This window comes from Salmo trutta, unplaced genomic scaffold (assembly GCF_901001165.1).
Source record: "Salmo trutta unplaced genomic scaffold, fSalTru1.1, whole genome shotgun sequence".
Lineage (NCBI taxonomy): Eukaryota > Metazoa > Chordata > Actinopteri > Salmoniformes > Salmonidae > Salmo > Salmo trutta.
The window spans coordinates 40,184-59,719 of NW_021823063.1; the positions used below are offsets into that span (position 1 = coordinate 40,184).

Below are 19,536 nucleotides of genomic sequence, written 5' to 3' on the forward strand. Positions count from 1 at the left end.
CACACACACACAATCCTGGCCAATGTTTTTTTTTTTTTTTTTTTTTTTTTTTTTTTAAAGTAAAATGGCGGGAAAACGGGGGACCCCATGAAGGGGGCTTCGCCCTTGTTTCAGTTTGGATGATTCTTCTTTTTTCATTCCTTCTCTTCTTCTGCTAGCTGTTTTACATAGCTTTGTGTATTTCTTTTTCCTTGACAATGAGAGAGAAGTGTTGCACCGTTCCCGGAGGTACTGCAATACCGGGTCGATGCGTGGAGCGGATGGAGCAAGCCCCATTTCCGACTCCCTGTTCGAAAAATCCATTTAATATGTAGTCCCCCGATGGGGGACATATCAGATATTAAACTGATAAGAACAGATTTTTTTTTTTTTTTTTTACAAAATATATTTATTACGTTCCAAACCAAGCAAAATTTTCCACAAATCAAAAAATTCAAACACAAATCCCAATAAACACAAAAATAGACATTTCAAAACTATTCACCAATAACCAAGCCCAAAACCCATATCAAATAACCCAAAAAACACTCACCCTTTACTCCCGACCGACGGGGACGCCTCCTCCACTCCTGACGCTCCACCGTCGGCCACCATCCCCTCTCCCCTGGAAACAACACCACTACCCGGCACACCCACACTCTGTGCCTCGTGCCCCCCACTCAAATCTACCACTCCCCCCTCCTCCCGACTCCGGCCCGGGGACCCCATGCCCCTAAACAGGGAGCTTAAGCCTCCCTCACTCGCCCAATCCTGGGCCATTCCTGTGAGGTCCAGTTCAGACAGGGGTATAAAGGAGAAGGAAGAGGGAGCCCACGAGGGTCCTGCAACCTCCCCCTCCCCTCCCCCCTGATCTGCCTCCCCCCCTCTTTCTCCACACCTCCCCCTCAAGCTCTCCTTCCTCTTCGACCTCCTGTAATGTTTAGTAGCCGGCAAAAGGTTTTCATACCTCTTCCATATCTTACGACTTTTAATTCCCCCCATTTCAGTGTTCACCCAATCCTTCGCTCTCGTTACCTTCTCTGTCTCCTTTCTTTCTATCTCCTTCTTCTCCACCGCCGTCTTCTCAATCTCCTCCCTCTCTGTTTCCTTCTCCATCACCTTCCTCTCCACCTCCTTCTTCTCTTGCCCCTCCACTCTCATGTCTCCTTCCACCTCCTGCTCCTTCTCTCCTTCTGCCTCCTGCTCCTCCTCTCCTTCAACCTCTCCTCCCAGCACCTTCTCTCCTTCATCCTCCTGGTCCTCCCCTCTTTCAGCCTCCTGCTCCTCCTCTCTTTCAGCCTCCTTCCCTTCCGGTTCCACTATGTCCATTTCTTCCTTTTCCTCTTCTGCTCCTGCTGTCGCTCTTTCCTTCTCCTCCTGCCGTGCGTCCCTTTTCTCCGTGCCTGTTCCTGGCTCTCTGTCCCCTCCTCTTCTTCCCCCATCCCCGGCTCTCGCTCCCCCCCCAGCTGCAGACGCGTATGACCGGTGACGCGCCGGGCATTCACGCCACAGGTGTGTTAGCATGCCACACCCGTGACATGCCCTCGGCGCGTCACAGTCCCCCGCCCCGTGCTCCGCAGATCCACAATACCTACATTTCTTTGTGCTGCACGAGGCGAGGATATGACCATAGGCCATACAACGCCTGCAGAACGGAGGCTGACGGGCATAATGCAATGTCCCCCGGTCAGCCCCCAGGGAGAACATAGCCGGAGGATGGAGGTAGCCCCCCAGACCTTTTGGGTCTTCTCGAAGGAGAGCCTGGTAGCTTCTCCTCCCCGTCCAAAACCCGAGCGTGTCCTTGAGGAGCCTTGCTGAGGAGATGTTGTTCATAAATCTCCCCAGGAAGGCCCTCACATCCTCTTCCTTTACATGTGGGTTATACATGTTAATGGTCACAACTCTAAATTTGTTCCTTGCCAGATTTGTTACGGCATAGTGACACATGGGCCTCTCCTTCTCCACTCTTCTCACTTTCTGCATTATCTCCTCATGTTTTCCCTCCGTATGCAGCGTGACCTCAAAAGCTCCCTCCAACGGGTTGTCATGGAGGCAAAAGACATCTTCTACCTTCAGTTGGAGCACCCCCATTAGCAGGTTCCTTCCAAAGGTTTCCCTCCCGAAAGGCTCCATGTCCTTCTCCTTCCATGTAAAACGCACTGTATTGGCCAGCCCGATTCCAGGGACCGATGCTGATGGTATCTTCCGAGCCATCTTCTCCGGAAGAATTGCCTCCTCAATAATCTCCAGCCTTCAAAAAGAAAACCGAGTAGAAACAAAAAAAAACTTTCCAAACCGGGAATTTTCTCCGCCCAAAAAACCCTATCGCCCTCCTATCTCCGACCTTTTGACTCAGCGAGCTCTGGGGCACCTCGGTACCAAGCTTGATCTGAGCCAAAAGGCCGAGAAGCGATAACCCACAAATTGACCCCTGCACCCGCCGGGCCCCCGGGGGTCTCGGCAGACCTCAGCGGTTTGGCAAAAGTTGTCTCCTCCCCACCCGACGCTTCCCTGGTGACAGGCGGGTGTTTTTTTTAACAAGTCGCTAATGCGTCTTTAAGTCACTAGCTCTTTAAGCCTAGTGCGACTATTTGTTCAAAGCCCGGAAAACACGTCAGTCGTCGTCGGGCTTGAACTCAATTGCCCGAGCGACTACTTTGAGTGGAAAAATACGCCGGTCGGTCGGTCGGTCAGCCGGCTTCAAGTCAAACGCCTGAGCAAAAAGTCTCGGCGTCATCTCTGTCAATTTCTCTTGAAACAAGATACCGGGCTCTGCCAGAAGCAAAGCCCTTCCAAAAATATGTTGAACTCGTAAGTGTTCCTCTCCACGGAAGTCTTTAGTAAAAGGCGAAAGGCTTGTGCGTAATGAAGAGAAACCAGAGTCGTATGGAAGTCAGAGGTCGGGGCCCGAGACACACACTGTGCACTCTAGGCCGGGTGCCCGCGGGTGGTTCCCGAACCCACTCTTCCAAGTTTGAGGGCTGTGGGTAAAAATTCACAGACAGACAGACAATCCTGGTGAAGTGATTGTATTTTTTGGGGGGGTCAAAAACACAGACAGACAGACAGACAGACAGACAGACAGACAGACAGACAGACAGACAGACAGACAGACAATCCTGGTGAAGTGATTGTATTTTTTGGGGGGGGTCAAAAACAGAGACAGACAGACAGACAGACAGACAGACAGACAGACAGACAGACAGACAGACAATCCTGGTGAAGTGATTGTATTTTTTGGGGGGGGTCAAAAACAGAGACAGACAGACAGACAGACAGACAGACAGACAGACAGACAGACAGACAATCCTGGTGAAGTGATTGTATTTTTTGGGGGGGTCAAAAACAGAGACAGACAGACAGACACACACACACAGAGACACACACACACACACACACAGAGACACACACACACACACACACACAGACACACACACACACAGACAGAGACACACACACACACAGACACACACACACACACACACACACACAGAGACACACACACACACACACACAGACACACACAGACACACACACACACACACACACACACAGACAGAGACACACACAGACACACAGACACACACACACACACACACAATCCTGGCCAATGTTTTTTTTTTTTTTTATTTTTATTTTTTTAAAGTAAAATGGCGGGAAAACGGGGGACCCCATGAAGGGGGCTTCGCCCTTGTTTCAGTTTGGATGATTCTTCTTTTTTCATTCCTTCTCTTCTTCTGCTAGCTGTTTTACATAGCTTTGTGTATTTCTTTTTCCTTGACAATGAGAGAGAAGTGTTGCACCGTTCCCGGAGGTACTGCAATACCGGGTCGATGCGTGGAGCGGATGGAGCAAGCCCCATTTCCGACTCCCTGTTCGAAAAATCCATTTAATATGTAGTCCCCCGATGGGGGACATATCAGATATTAAACTGATAAGAACAGATTTTTTTTTTTTTTTTTTTTTTACAAAAATTATTTATTACTTTCTATGCCGTTCAATACAAAACCATGTATCCAATCAAAATCATAACTAGGCATTTTTAATTGTAACACAAACCAAAAACCCTAAAACAAAGACCCAGGGAAACATCTTCCCTCTCCTTCTCACCTATAAACCAAAACCCATACTAACAACAAAAAAATCAAAATAAACTCACCCTATCCTCCCGACCGACGGGGACGCCTCCTCCACTCCTGACGCTCCGCCGTCGGCCACCATCCCCTCTCCTCTATTTACAGAATCAGTGCCTGGCACAAGCGAACACTGTGTCTTGTGCCCCCCACTTAAGTCTATCACCCTGCCCTCCTGGCTCTGGCCTGAGCACCCCATGCCCTCAAACAAAAAGTTAACCCCTTCCGCCATCCCCCACCCCTGGGCAATGCTTGGAAGGTCCAGCTCAGCCAGGGGTGTAAAAGAGCATGAAGGAGAGGGAGCCCACGAGGGCCCCGCATCCTCTCCACCCTGCCCTGCCCCCCCCCTACCATCCTTCCTCCTCCTGCTGCCCTTTTGCTCCCACTTCTTAGGTCTCTTTATCGGTGGAGGGCGCAGCCAGGGAACATCTCTGTCTGCGTCCGTCAGTCCCCCCCTCGCTTCGTTCATATTGTCCGCCAGCTCACCCCTCGCTTCCTTCACAGTGTCCGTCAGCCCCCCCACCATCTCCCTCAGCTCCTCTACCCGTGATCTCACCTCTTTACTGTCCCCCCACTCCTTCACTCCCTCTCCTTCTGGTCCCGCCACCACTTCTTTCTCTGTCTCCTTCCTTTCTGTCTCTTTCTTTTCCACCACCGTCTTCCCAGTCTCCTCCCTCTCTGTTGCCTTCTCCGTCTCCTTCCTCTCCACCGCCGTCTTCTCTGGCCCCTCCACTCTCATGTCTCCTTCCTCCTCCTGCTCCTTCTCTCCTTCAGCCGCCTGCTCCTCCTCTCCTTCAACCTCTCCCTCTCTTCCCAGCACCTTCTCCACCTGCTCCTCCTCTCCTTCCCCCGCTCCTCCCGGTACCTTTTCCTCCTCTTTTCGTGATGTTCCTGTTCCAGATCCCATGTCCGCTCCTCTTCCTCTACTTCCCACATCCCCCGCACCTGCTCCCCCTCCAGCCGCAGACGCGTATGACCCGTGACGAGCCGGGCACCTCCGCCACAGGTGTGTAACCGAGCCACACCCGTGGCAAGCCTTTGGCTCGTCACAATCCCTTGCCTCGTGCCCGCTCGACCCACAGAACCTGCAAATCCTTGTACTACACGAGGCAAGGGTATGACCATAGGCCATACAGCGCCTGCAAAATGGAGGCCGACGGGCATAATGTAACGTCCCCCTGTCAGCCCCCAGGGAGAACATCGCTGGGGGATGTAGGTACCCACCCAATCCCCTTGGGTCCTCCCTGAGAAGGGCCTGGAACCCTCTCCTCCCGTTCCAGAATCCCAGGGAGTCCCTGAGGCGCCTCGCTGAGGAAACATTGTCCATGTATCTGCCCAGAAAGGCCCTCACCTCTTCGTCAGTCACATGGGGATTGTACATGGTCACAGTTACCAATCGAAAACTACTTCTCGCCAAGTTGGTCACTTCATAATGGCACATGGGAAATGCCTTACTCCCTTCTTTTGTCTTCATCAAAATTTCTTCATGCTTCCCTTCACTATAAAAAGTCACATCAAATGCCCCCTCCATTGGATTATCTTGGAAGCATAAAACATCCTTTACCTCCAGATTCAATATCCCCATCAATATGGTCCTTCCGAACTTCTCTCTTCCAAATGGCTCCAAATCTTTGTCCCTCCATGCAAACCTCACAGTATTGGACAATCCAATTCCTGGTACCGCCTTGTTATTACTGGTACGCGCCATTTCCAAAAGGAAAAAAAAACACACGTCCACACAAGGAAAAAAACAGCTCTCCAAATGGAAGCCTCTGGAAAAAACCAAAAACGCCTTGGCAAAAAAGAACTCTGTCTCGCCCAAAAACCTATCGCCCTCCTATCTCCGACCTTTTGACTCAGCGAGCTCTGGGGCACCTCGGTACCAAGCTTGATCTGAGCCAAAAGGCCGAGAAGCGATAACCCACAAATTGACCCCTGCACCCGCCGGGCCCCCGGGGGTCTCGGCAGACCTCAGCGGTTTGGCAAAAGTTGTCTCCTCCCCACCCGACGCTTCCCTGGTGACAGGCGGGTGTTTTTTTTAACAAGTCGCTAATGCGTCTTTAAGTCACTAGCTCTTTAAGCCTAGTGCGACTATTTGTTCAAAGCCCGGAAAACACGTCAGTCGTCGTCGGGCTTGAACTCAATTGCCCGAGCGACTACTTTGAGTGGAAAAATACGCCGGTCGGTCGGTCGGTCAGCCGGCTTCAAGTCAAACGCCTGAGCAAAAAGTCTCGGCGTCATCTCTGTCAATTTCTCTTGAAACAAGATACCGGGCTCTGCCAGAAGCAAAGCCCTTCCAAAAATATGTTGAACTCGTAAGTGTTCCTCTCCACGGAAGTCTTTAGTAAAAGGCGAAAGGCTTGTGCGTAATGAAGAGAAACCAGAGTCGTATGGAAGTCAGAGGTCGGGGCCCGAGACACACACTGTGCACTCTAGGCCGGGTGCCCGCGGGTGGTTCCCGAACCCACTCTTCCAAGTTTGAGGGCTGTGGGTAAAAATTCACAGACAGACAGACAATCCTGGTGAAGTGATTGTATTTTTTGGGGGGGTCAAAAACACAGACAGACAGACAGACAGACAGACAGACAGACAGACAGACAGACAGACAGACAGACAGACAGACAGACAATCCTGGTGAAGTGATTGTATTTTTTGGGGGGGGTCAAAAACAGAGACAGACAGACAGACAGACAGACAGACAGACAGACAGACAGACAGACAGACAATCCTGGTGAAGTGATTGTATTTTTTGGGGGGGGTCAAAAACAGAGACAGACAGACAGACAGACAGACAGACAGACAGACAGACAGACAGACAGACAGACAATCCTGGTGAAGTGATTGTATTTTTTGGGGGGGTCAAAAACAGAGACAGACAGACAGACACACACACACAGAGACACACACACACACACACAGAGACACACACACACACACACACACAGACACACACACACACAGACAGAGACACACACACACACAGACACACACACACACACACACACACAGAGACACACACACACACACACACAGACACACACAGACACACACACACACACACACACACACAGACAGAGACACACACAGACACACAGACACACACACACACACACACAATCCTGGCCAATGTTTTTTTTTTTTTTTTTTTTTTTTAAAGTAAAATGGCGGGAAAACGGGGGACCCCATGAAGGGGGCTTCGCCCTTGTTTCAGTTTGGATGATTCTTCTTTTTTCATTCCTTCTCTTCTTCTGCTAGCTGTTTTACATAGCTTTGTGTATTTCTTTTTCCTTGACAATGAGAGAGAAGTGTTGCACCGTTCCCGGAGGTACTGCAATACCGGGTCGATGCGTGGAGCGGATGGAGCAAGCCCCATTTCCGACTCCCTGTTCGAAAAATCCATTTAATATGTAGTCCCCCGATGGGGGACATATCAGATATTAAACTGATAAGAACAGATTTTTTTTTTTTTTAGAAAATATATTTATTACGTTCAAAACCAACCAAAATTTTTACCACTCAATAAATTCAAACACAAATTCCAATAAACACAAAAATAGACATTTCAAAACTATTCATCACTAACCAACCCAAAACCCATACCCATATAAAAATAACCAAAAAACACTCACCCTATACTCCCGACCGACGGGGACGCCTCCTCCCCTCCTGACGCTCCCCCGTCGGCCGCCATCCCCTCTCCCCTGGAAACAAACACACTACCCGGCACACCCACCCTCTGTTCCTTGTGCCCCCCACTCAAATCCACCACCCCCCCTCCCTCCCGACTCCGGCCCGGGGACCCCATGCCCCTAAACAGGGAGCTTAACCCTCCCTCACTCGCCCAATCCTGGGCCATACCTGAGAAGTCCAGATCAGACAGGGGTGTAAAGGAGATGGAAGAGGGGGCCCACGAGGGCCCCGCAACCTCCCCCTCCCCCCCCCCCCTGATCTGCCTCCCCCCCCTCTTTCTCCAACCCTCCCCCTCACGCTCTCCTTCCTTTTTGATTTTTTTTTCCTGGCTTAGTAGCCGGCAACAAGTTTTCATATGTCTTCCAAGCCTTCCAATCCCTACTCCTTCCCTCTTCCCTCATTTCAGTGTCCCCCCAATCCTTCACTCCCGCTGCCTTCTCTGTCTCCATCCTTTCTATCTCCTTCTTCTCCACCGCCGTCTTCTCAATCTCCTCCCTCTCTGTTTCCTTCTCCATCTCCTTCTTCTCCACCACCGTCTTCTCTGTCCCCTCCACTCTCTTTTCTCCTTCCTCCTCCTGCTCCTTCTCTCCTTCATCTGCCTGCTCCTCCTCTCTTTCCGCCTCCTGCTCCTCCTCTCTTTCAGTCTCCTTCCCTTCTGGTTCCACCAAATCCATTTCTTTCTCTCCCTCTTCTCCTGCTGCCGTTCTTTCCTTCTCCTCCCGCTGTATGTCCTTTTCCTCCGTGCCTCTCCTTCTTTCTTGTTCCCCTCCTCTTCTTCCCCCATCCCCGGCTCTCGCTCCCCCCCCAGCTGCAGACGCGTATGACCTCTGACGCGCCGGGCATTCACGCCACAGGTGCGTCAGCAAGCCACACCCGTGACATGCCCTCGGCGCGTCACAGTCCCCCGCCCCGTGCTCTGTAGATCCACAATACCTACACTTCTTTGTGCTGCACGAGGCGAGGATATGACCATAGGCCATACAACGCCTGCAGAACGGGGGCTGACGGGCATAATACAACGTCCCCCGGTCAGCCCCCAGGGAGAACATAGCCGGAGGATGGAGGTAGCCTCCCAGACCTTTTGGGTCTTCTCTAAGAAGGGCCTGATACCCTCTCTTCCCAGTCCAAAACCCGAGGGAGTCCTTAAGGAGCCTTCCTGAGGAGATGTTGTCCATATACCTCCCCAGGAAGGTCCTCACCTCTTCGTCTTTCACGTGTGGATTGTACATAGTAACAGTCACTACTCTAAAATTGGTCTTCGCCAAGCTTGTCACTGCATAGTGACACATAGGTCTTTCTTTCTCTAATTCCCTCACCTTCCGCATCGTCTCCTCGTGTTGCTTCTCCGTATAGAACGTGACGTCGAAGGCTCCCTCTAATGGATTCCCCTGGAGGCAGAAGACATCCTTTACACCAAGCTTGAGCATCCCCATCAGGATGGTTCTTCCGAAAGTCTCCCTCCCGAATTGCTCCACCTCCAAATCCTTCCACGCAAATCTTGCTGTGTTGGCCAAACCGACCCCCGGAACAGACCTGCTCTTGATGTTCTCCTCCATGTTTTTCAATAAAGAAAGCTCTCTTCAAAAAATACCACTCAAAAACAACAAACTTTCCTCCCTCCTGCCTTCCTTCGACCTTCTGGCTCAGCGGGCTTTGGGGCACCTCGGTACCAAGCTTGATCTGAGCCAAAAGGCCGAGAAGCGATAACCCACAAATTGACCCCTGCACCCGCCGGGCCCCCGGGGGTCTCGGCAGACCTCAGCGGTTTGGCAAAAGTTGTCTCCTCCCCACCCGACGCTTCCCTGGTGACAGGCGGGTGTTTTTTTTAACAAGTCGCTAATGCGTCTTTAAGTCACTAGCTCTTTAAGCCTAGTGCGACTATTTGTTCAAAGCCCGGAAAACACGTCAGTCGTCGTCGGGCTTGAACTCAATTGCCCGAGCGACTACTTTGAGTGGAAAAATACGCCGGTCGGTCGGTCGGTCAGCCGGCTTCAAGTCAAACGCCTGAGCAAAAAGTCTCGGCGTCATCTCTGTCAATTTCTCTTGAAACAAGATACCGGGCTCTGCCAGAAGCAAAGCCCTTCCAAAAATATGTTGAACTCGTAAGTGTTCCTCTCCACGGAAGTCTTTAGTAAAAGGCGAAAGGCTTGTGCGTAATGAAGAGAAACCAGAGTCGTATGGAAGTCAGAGGTCGGGGCCCGAGACACACACTGTGCACTCTAGGCCGGGTGCCCGCGGGTGGTTCCCGAACCCACTCTTCCAAGTTTGAGGGCTGTGGGTAAAAATTCACAGACAGACAGACAATCCTGGTGAAGTGATTGTATTTTTTGGGGGGGTCAAAAACACAGACAGACAGACAGACAGACAGACAGACAGACAGACAGACAGACAGACAATCCTGGTGAAGTGATTGTATTTTTTGGGGGGGGTCAAAAACAGAGACAGACAGACAGACAGACAGACAGACAGACAGACAGACAATCCTGGTGAAGTGATTGTATTTTTTGGGGGGGGTCAAAAACAGAGACAGACAGACAGACAGACAGACAGACAGACAGACAGACAGACAGACAGACAGACAGACAATCCTGGTGAAGTGATTGTATTTTTTGGGGGGGTCAAAAACAGAGACAGACAGACAGACACACACACACAGAGACACACACACACACACACACAGAGACACACACACACACACACACACAGACACACACACACACAGACAGAGACACACACACACACAGACACACACACACACACACACACACAGAGACACACACACACACACACACAGACACACACAGACACACACACACACACACACACACACAGACAGAGACACACACAGACACACAGACACACACACACACACACACAATCCTGGCCAATGTTTTTTTTTTTTTTTTTTTTTTTAAAGTAAAATGGCGGGAAAACGGGGGACCCCATGAAGGGGGCTTCGCCCTTGTTTCAGTTTGGATGATTCTTCTTTTTTCATTCCTTCTCTTCTTCTGCTAGCTGTTTTACATAGCTTTGTGTATTTCTTTTTCCTTGACAATGAGAGAGAAGTGTTGCACCGTTCCCGGAGGTACTGCAATACCGGGTCGATGCGTGGAGCGGATGGAGCAAGCCCCATTTCCGACTCCCTGTTCGAAAAATCCATTTAATATGTAGTCCCCCGATGGGGGACATATCAGATATTAAACTGATAAGAACAGATTTTTTTTTTTTTTTTTATAGAAAATATATTTATTACGTTCAAAACCAACCAAAATTTTCCACCACTCAATAAATTCAAACACAAATTCCAATAAACACGAAAATAGACATTTCAAAACTATTCATCAATAACCAAACCCAAAACCCATACCCATATAAAAATAACCAAAAAAACACTCACCCTATACTCCCGACCGACGGGGACGCCTCCTCCACTCCTGACGCTCCACCGTCGGCCACCATCCCCTCTCCCCTTGAAACAACACCACTACCCGGCACACCCACACTCTGTGCCTCGTGCCCCCCACTCAAATCTACCACTCCCCCCTCCTCCCGACTCCGGCCCGGGGACCCCATGCCCCTAAACAGGGAGCTTAAGCCTCCCTCACTCGCCCAATCCTGGGCCATTCCTGTGAGGTCCAGTTCAGACAGGGGTATAAAGGAGAAGGAAGAGGGAGCCCACGAGGGTCCTGCAACCTCCCCCTCCCCTCCCCCCTGATCTGCCTCCCCCCCTCTTTCTCCACACCTCCCCCTCAAGCTCTCCTTCCTCTTTGACTTCCTGTAATGTTTAGTTGCCGGCAAAAGATTTTCATATCTCTTCCACATCTTGCGACTTTTTATTCCTCCCATTCCAGTGTTCACCCAATCCTTCGCTCTCGTTACCTTCTCTGTCTCCTTACTTTCTATCTCCTTCTTCTCCACCGCCGTCTTCTCAATCTCCTCCCTCTCTGTTTCCTTCTCCATCTCCTTCCTCTCCACCGCCTTCTTCTCTTGCCCCTCCACTCTCATGTCTCCTTCCTCCTCCTGCTCCTTTTCTCCTTCTGCCTCCTGCTCCTCCTCTCCTTCAACCTCTCCTCCCAGCACCTTCTCTCCTTCATCCTCCTGGTCCTCCTCTCTTTCAGCCTCCTGCTCCTCCTCTCTTTCAGCCTCCTTCCTTTCCGGTTCCACTATGTCCATTTCTTCCTTTTCCTCTTCTGCTCCTGCTGTCGCTCTTTCCTTCTCCTCCCGCCGTGCGTCCCTCTCCTCCGTGCCTGTTCCTGGCTCTCTGTCCCCTCCTCTTCTTCCCCCATCCCCGGCTCTCGCTCCCCCCCCAGCTGCAGACGCGTATGACCGGTGACGCGCCGGGCATTCACGCCACAGGTGCGTCAACATGCCACACCCGTGACATGCCTTCGGCGCGTCACAGTCCCTCGCCCCGTGCTCCGCAGATCCACAATACCTGCACTTCCTTGTGCTACACGAGGCGAGGATGTGACCGTAGGCCATACAACGCCTGCAGAACGGAGGCTGACGGGCATAATGCAACGTCCCCCTGTCAGCCCCCAGGGAGAACATCGCCGGAGGATGGAGGTATCCACCCAATCCTTCTGGGTCCTCTCTTAGGAGGGCCTGGAACCCCCTCCTCCCAGTCCAAAAGCCCAGGGAATCTTTGAGGTGCCTTCCTGAGGAGACACTATCCATGTATCTCCCCAGAAAGGCCCTCACCTCCTCATCTTTAACGTAAGGGTTGTAAATATTTACATTTACAACCCGGAAATTACTCCTCGCCAAGCTGGTTACAACGTAGAGCGACATCGGCCTCTCCGCTTCCACTTCTCTCACTTTTCTCAAAATGTCATCGTGCTTCCCTTCTGTGTACAGTACCAACTCATACGCTCCTTCCAATGGATTGTCTTGTAGGCAGAACACATCCTCCACCTTCAGTCCCAGGATTCCAATCACAATGTTCCTCCCAAATGCATCTCTGTCAAACGGCTCCATCGTCTTCTCCCTCCAAGCAAAGCGTATCGTATTTGCCTGGCCTGTCCTAGGGACCGGCCTCCCTGAAGGACTTTGCGCCATCTCCGCAAGGAGCTTGGCGCACTCTACTCAGCCCTCGCTCTCTTCAAAACAGAAAAAAACTGAAAAGAGAGGCAAATTAAACCGTCCGTGAAACAAACCAAAACAATAAACTTTCCTCCCTCCTGCCTTCCTTCGACCTTCTGGCTCAGCGGGCTTTGGGGCACCTCGGTACCAAGCTTGATCTGAGCCAAAAGGCCGAGAAGCGATAACCCACAAATTGACCCCTGCACCCGCCGGGCCCCCGGGGGTCTCGGCAGACCTCAGCGGTTTGGCAAAAGTTGTCTCCTCCCCACCCGACGCTTCCCTGGTGACAGGCGGGTGTTTTTTTTAACAAGTCGCTAATGCGTCTTTAAGTCACTAGCTCTTTAAGCCTAGTGCGACTATTTGTTCAAAGCCCGGAAAACACGTCAGTCGTCGTCGGGCTTGAACTCAATTGCCCGAGCGACTACTTTGAGTGGAAAAATACGCCGGTCGGTCGGTCGGTCAGCCGGCTTCAAGTCAAACGCCTGAGCAAAAAGTCTCGGCGTCATCTCTGTCAATTTCTCTTGAAACAAGATACCGGGCTCTGCCAGAAGCAAAGCCCTTCCAAAAATATGTTGAACTCGTAAGTGTTCCTCTCCACGGAAGTCTTTAGTAAAAGGCGAAAGGCTTGTGCGTAATGAAGAGAAACCAGAGTCGTATGGAAGTCAGAGGTCGGGGCCCGAGACACACACTGTGCACTCTAGGCCGGGTGCCCGCGGGTGGTTCCCGAACCCACTCTTCCAAGTTTGAGGGCTGTGGGTAAAAATTCACAGACAGACAGACAATCCTGGTGAAGTGATTGTATTTTTTGGGGGGGTCAAAAACACAGACAGACAGACAGACAGACAGACAGACAGACAGACAGACAGACAGACAGACAGACAGACAGACAATCCTGGTGAAGTGATTGTATTTTTTGGGGGGGGTCAAAAACAGAGACAGACAGACAGACAGACAGACAGACAGACAGACAGACAATCCTGGTGAAGTGATTGTATTTTTTGGGGGGGGGTCAAAAACAGAGACAGACAGACAGACAGACAGACAGACAGACAGACAGACAGACAGACAGACAGACAGACAGACAATCCTGGTGAAGTGATTGTATTTTTTGGGGGGGTCAAAAACAGAGACAGACAGACAGACACACACACACAGAGACACACACACACACACACACAGAGACCACACACACACACACACACACAGACACACACACACACAGACAGAGACACACACACACACAGACACACACACACACACACACACACAGAGACACACACACACACACACACAGACACACACAGACACACACACACACACACACACACACAGACAGAGACACACACAGACACACAGACACACACACACACACACACACAATCCTGGCCAATGTTTTTTTTTTTTTTTTTTTTTTTAAAGTAAAATGGCGGGAAAACGGGGGACCCCATGAAGGGGGCTTCGCCCTTGTTTCAGTTTGGATGATTCTTCTTTTTTCATTCCTTCTCTTCTTCTGCTAGCTGTTTTACATAGCTTTGTGTATTTCTTTTTCCTTGACAATGAGAGAGAAGTGTTGCACCGTTCCCGGAGGTACTGCAATACCGGGGTCGATGCGTGGAGCGGATGGAGCAAGCCCCATTTCCGACTCCCTGTTCGAAAAATCCATTTAATATGTAGTCCCCCGATGGGGGACATATCAGATATTAAACTGATAAGAACAGATTTTTTTTTTTTTTTTTTTTTTACAAAATATATTTATTACGTTCAATGCCTTTCATTACAAAACCATGTATCAATCAAAAATCATAACTAGGCATTTTTAACTTCAACACAAACACTAAAACCCCAAACCAAAACTCGTCTTCCCTCCCCTTCCCACCTACAAACCAAAACACATACCCACATTAAATACCCAACGAAACTCACCCTATACCCCCGACCGACGGGGACGCCTCCTCCACTCCTGACGCTCCTCCGTCGGCCACCATCCCTTCTCCCCTAGAAACAACACCAATTTCCTGCACACCCACACTCTGTGCCTTGTGCCCCCCACTCAAATCCACCACCCCACCCTCCTCCGGGCTCCGGCCCGAGCATCCCATGCCCCCAAACAGGAAGCTTGCCCCTTCCTCCATCCCCCATTCCTGGGCCATGCCTGGTAGGTCCAGCTCTGCTAGGGGTGTAAAGGAACACGAAGAAGAGGGAGCCCACGAGGGCCCTGCAACCTCTCCCCCCTGCCCTTCCCCCACCCCCCTTTTACCACCCTTCCTCCTCCTACTGTCCGGGCGCTCCCACTTCTTTGGCCTCTTTATCGGTGGAGGGCGCAGCCAGGGAACATCCCTATCCGCGTCCGACAGCCCCCCCCCCTCGCTTCGGTCATATTATCCGCCAGCCCACCCCTCGCTTCCTTCACAGTGTCCGTCAGCCCCCCCACCATCTTCCTAAGTTCCTCCACCCGTGATCTCACCTCTTTACTATCCCCCCACTCCTTCACTCCTTCTCCTACTGGTCCCGCCACCTCTGCCTTCTCTGTCTCCTCCCTTTCTGTCGCTTTCTTCTCCACCACCTTCTTCCCTGTCTCCTTCCTTTCTGTCTCTTTCTTCTCCACCCCCTTCTTCCCTGTCTCCTTCCTTTCTGTCTCTACCACCCTTCTTCCCTGTCTCCTTCCTTTCTGTCTCTCTCTTCTCCACCTCCTTCTTCCCAGTCTCCTTCCTCTCTGTTGCCTTCTCCGTCTCCTTCCTCTCCACCGCCGTCTTCTCTGGCCCCTCCACTCTCCTGTCTCCTTCCTCCTCCTTCTCTCCTTCAGTCTCCTGCCCTTCCGTTTCCACTATGCTGTTGTCTTCTTTTTCTCCTCCCGCTTCCGTTTTCTCCTCCTCTTCCACCCGTGTGTCCGCTCCCTCTGGTCCAGTACTCAGTCCTTGGTCCCTCCTACCCCCATCCCCGGCTCTCGCTCCCCCCCCCGCTGCAGACGCGTATGACCTCTGACGCGCCGGGCATTCACGCCACAGGTGCGTCAGCATGCCACACCCGTGACATGCCTTCGGCGCGTCACAGTCCCTCGCCTCGTGCTCCGTAGATCCACAATACCTACACTTCTTTGTGCTGCACGAGGCGAGGATATGACCATAGGCCATACAACGCCTGCAGAACGGGGGCTGACGTGCATAATACAACGTCCCCCTGTCAGCCCCCAGGGAGAACATCGCCGGCGGATGGAGGTAGCCTCCCAGGCCTTTTGGGTCTTCCCTGAGAAGAGCTTGATATCCTCTCCTCCCAGTCCAAAACCCGAGTGAATCCTTGAGGAGCCTTCCTGAGGAGATGTTATCCATATACTTCCCCAGGAAGGTCCCTTACCTCTTCTTCTTTCACGTATGGGTTATACATCGTAACCGTCACCACTCTAAAATTTGTCTTCGCCAGGTTCTTTACTGCATAGTAGCACATAGGCTTCACTTTCTCCAATTCTCTTGCCTTCTGCATCGTGTCCTCATGCTGTTTTTTCTGTGTACAGAGTCACAATCGAAACCTCCTCTATTGGATTCCCCTGGAGGCAGAAGACATCCTTTACTCCAATCTTGAGCGCACCCATCAAGATAGTTCTCCCCGAATGTCTCCCTCCCCAATTGCTCCACCGTTTTGTCCTTCCACACGAATCTCAACGTGTTGGCCAATCCGACAACCGGGAACCGACCTGCTCCGCTCATTTCCCTCCATGCCTTTTCAAAAAATAAAGCTCTCCTCAAAAGAAGCAACTCAAAAACAATAAACTTTCCTCCCTCCTGCCTTCCTTCGACCTTTTGGCTCAGCGGGCTCTGGGGCACCTCGGTACCAAGCTTGATCTGAGCCAAAAGGCCGAGAAGCGATAACCCACAAATTGACCCCTGCACCCGCCGGGCCCCCGGGGGTCTCGGCAGACCTCAGCGGTTTGGCAAAAAGTTGTCTCCTCCCCACCCGACGCTTCCCTGGTGACAGGCGGGGTGTTTTTTTTAACAAGTCGCTAATGCGTCTTTAAGTCACTAGCTCTTAATTAAGCCTAGTGCGACTATTTGTTCAAAGCCCGGAAAACACGTCAGTCGTCGTCGGGCTTGAACTCAATTGCCCGAGCGACTACTTTGAGTGGAAAAATACGCCGGTCGGTCGGTCGGTCAGCCGGCTTCAAGTCAACGCCTGAGCAAAAAGTCTCGGCGTCATCTCTGTCAATTTCTCTTGAAACAAGATACCGGGCTCTGCCAGAAGCAAAGCCCTTCCAAAAAATATGTTGAACTCGTAAGTGTTCCTCTCCACGGAAGTCTTTAGTAAAAGGCGAAAGGCTTGTGCGTAATGAAGAGAAACCAGAGGTCGTATGGAAGTCAGAGGTCGGGGCCCGAGACACACACTGTGCACTCTAGGCCGGGTGCCCGCGGGTGGTTCCCGAACCCACTCTTCCAAGTTTGAGGGCTGTGGGTAAAAATTCACAGACAGGACAGACAATCCTGGTGAAGTGATTGTATTTTTTTGGGGGGTCAAAAAACACAGACAGCAGACAGACAGACAGACAGACAGACAGACAGACAGACAGACAGACAGACAGACAGACAGACCATCCTGGTGAAGTGATTGTATTTTTGGGGGGGTCAAAAACAGAGACAGACAGACAGACAGACAGACAGACAGACAGACAGACAGACAGACAATCCTGGTGAAGTGATTGTATTTTTGGGGGGGGTCAAAACAGGAGACAGACAGAACAGACAGACAGACAGACAGACAGAAGACAGACAATCCTGGTGAAGTTGATTGTATTTTTTGGGGGGAGTCAAAAACAGAGACAGACACACAGACACACACACACAGAGACACACACACACACACACACAGAGACAACACACACACAACACACACAGACACACACCACACACAGACAGAGGACACACACACACACAGACACAACACACACACACACACACACAGAGACACACACACACACACACACACAGACACACACAGACACACACACACCACACACACACACAGACAGAGACACACACAGACACACAGACACACACACACACACACACAATCCTGGCCAATGTTTTTTTTTTTTTTTTTTTTTTTTAAAGTAAAATGGCGGGAAAACGGGGGACCCCATGAAGGGGGCTTCGCCCTTGTTTCAGTTTGGATGATTCTTCTTTTTTCATTCCTTCTCTTCTTCTGCTAGCTGTTTTACATAGCTTTGTGTATTTCTTTTTCCTTGACAATGAGAGAGAAGTGTTGCAAACCGTTCCCGGAGGTACTGCAATACCGGGTCGATGCGTGAGCGGATGGAGCAAAGCCCCATTTCCGACTCCCTGTTCGAACAATCCATTTAATATGTAGTCCCCCGATGGGGGACATATCCAGATATTAAACTGATAAGAACAGATTTTTTTTTTTTTTTTTTTTTTTTTTTAGAAAATATATTTATTACGTTCAAAACCAACCAAAATTTTCCATCACTCAATAATTCAAACACAAATTCCAATAAACACGAAATAGACATTTCCAAAAACTATTCATCAATAACCAAACCCAAAACCCATACCCATATAAAAAATAACCAAAAAACCACTCACCCTATACTCCCGACCGACGGGGCCGCCTCCTCCACTCCTGACGCTCCACCGTCGGCCACCATCCCCTCTCCCCTTGGAAACAACACCACTACCCGGCACACCCACACTCTGTGCCTCGTGCCCCCCACTCAAATCTACCACTCCCCCTCCTCCCGACTCCGGCCCGGGGACCCCATGCCCCTAAACAGGGAGCTTAAGCCTACCTCACTCGCCCAATCCTGGGCCCATTCCTGTGAGGTCCAGTTCAGACAGGGGTATAAAGGAGAAGGAAGAGGGAGCCCACGAGGGTCCTGCAACCTCCCCCCCCCCCCCCCCCTGATCTGCCTCCCCCCCCTCTTTCTCCACACCTCCCCCTCAAGCTCTCCTTCCTCTTTGACTTCCTGTAATGTTTAGTAGCCGGCAAAAGATTTTCATATCTCTTCCACATCTTGCGACTTTTAATTCCTCCCATTCCAGTGTTCACCCAATCCTTCGCTCTCGTTACCTTCTCTGTCTCCTTACTTTCTATCTCCTTCTTCTCCACCGCCGTCTTCTCAATCTCCTCCCTCTCTGTTTCCTTCTCCATCTCTTTCCTCTCCACCGCCTTCTTCTCTTGCCCCTCCACTCTCATGTCTCCTTCCTCCTCCTGCTCCTTTCTCCTTCTGCCTCCGCTCCTCCTCTCCTTCAACCTCTCCTCCCAGCACCTTCTCTCCTCATCCTCCTGGTCCTCCTCTCTTTCAGCCTCCTGCTCCTCCTCTCTTTCAGCCTCCTTCCCTTCCGGTTCCACTATGTCCATTTCTTCCCTCTCCTCTTCTGCTCCTGCTGTCTCTCTTTCCTCCTTCTCCCGCCGTGTGTCCCTTTCCTCTGTGCCCGTTCTTGCTTCTTTGTCCCCTCCTCTTCTTCCCCCACCCCGGCTCTCGCTCCCCCCCAGCTGCAGACGCGTATGACCTCTGAGCGCCGGGCATTCACGCCACAGGGCGTCAGCATGCCACACACCCGTGACATTGCCTTCGGCGCGTCACAGTCCCCGCCCCGTGCTCCGCAGATCCACAATACTACATTTCTTGTGCTGCACGAGGCGAGGA

The 19,536-nt window shown here is 51.2% G+C and overlaps 10 non-coding genes and 1 pseudogene across 10 annotated transcripts; all 11 read right to left on the reverse strand.

The window, feature by feature from the left end:
- Nucleotides 1–206: 206 nt before the first annotated feature.
- Nucleotides 207–388, reverse strand: LOC115188653 (U2 spliceosomal RNA). Its single transcript, XR_003876567.1, has one exon. It is a non-coding gene; the product is annotated as a U2 spliceosomal RNA (small nuclear RNA).
- Nucleotides 389–2,747: 2,359 nt separating this feature from the next.
- LOC115188670 (U5 spliceosomal RNA) lies at nucleotides 2,748–2,864 on the reverse strand. The gene has a single exon (XR_003876580.1). It is a non-coding gene; the product is annotated as a U5 spliceosomal RNA (small nuclear RNA).
- A 907-nt stretch (nucleotides 2,865–3,771) lies between these two features.
- Nucleotides 3,772–3,957, reverse strand: LOC115188654 (U2 spliceosomal RNA). The gene has a single exon (XR_003876568.1). It is a non-coding gene; the product is annotated as a U2 spliceosomal RNA (small nuclear RNA).
- Nucleotides 3,958–6,384: 2,427 nt separating this feature from the next.
- Nucleotides 6,385–6,501, reverse strand: LOC115188671 (U5 spliceosomal RNA). The gene has a single exon (XR_003876581.1). It is a non-coding gene; the product is annotated as a U5 spliceosomal RNA (small nuclear RNA).
- Nucleotides 6,502–7,415: 914 nt separating this feature from the next.
- On the reverse strand, nucleotides 7,416–7,593 carry LOC115188676 (uncharacterized; annotated as a pseudogene).
- A 2,268-nt stretch (nucleotides 7,594–9,861) lies between these two features.
- Nucleotides 9,862–9,978, reverse strand: LOC115188672 (U5 spliceosomal RNA). The gene has a single exon (XR_003876582.1). It is a non-coding gene; the product is annotated as a U5 spliceosomal RNA (small nuclear RNA).
- Nucleotides 9,979–10,865: 887 nt separating this feature from the next.
- LOC115188651 (U2 spliceosomal RNA) lies at nucleotides 10,866–11,048 on the reverse strand. Its single transcript, XR_003876566.1, has one exon. It is a non-coding gene; the product is annotated as a U2 spliceosomal RNA (small nuclear RNA).
- Nucleotides 11,049–13,421: 2,373 nt separating this feature from the next.
- On the reverse strand, nucleotides 13,422–13,538 carry LOC115188673 (U5 spliceosomal RNA). Its single transcript, XR_003876583.1, has one exon. It is a non-coding gene; the product is annotated as a U5 spliceosomal RNA (small nuclear RNA).
- Nucleotides 13,539–14,449: 911 nt separating this feature from the next.
- Nucleotides 14,450–14,636, reverse strand: LOC115188658 (U2 spliceosomal RNA). Its single transcript, XR_003876569.1, has one exon. It is a non-coding gene; the product is annotated as a U2 spliceosomal RNA (small nuclear RNA).
- Nucleotides 14,637–17,103: 2,467 nt separating this feature from the next.
- On the reverse strand, nucleotides 17,104–17,221 carry LOC115188674 (U5 spliceosomal RNA). The gene has a single exon (XR_003876584.1). It is a non-coding gene; the product is annotated as a U5 spliceosomal RNA (small nuclear RNA).
- Nucleotides 17,222–18,126: 905 nt separating this feature from the next.
- Nucleotides 18,127–18,320, reverse strand: LOC115188659 (U2 spliceosomal RNA). The gene has a single exon (XR_003876570.1). It is a non-coding gene; the product is annotated as a U2 spliceosomal RNA (small nuclear RNA).
- Nucleotides 18,321–19,536: the final 1,216 nt, after the last annotated feature.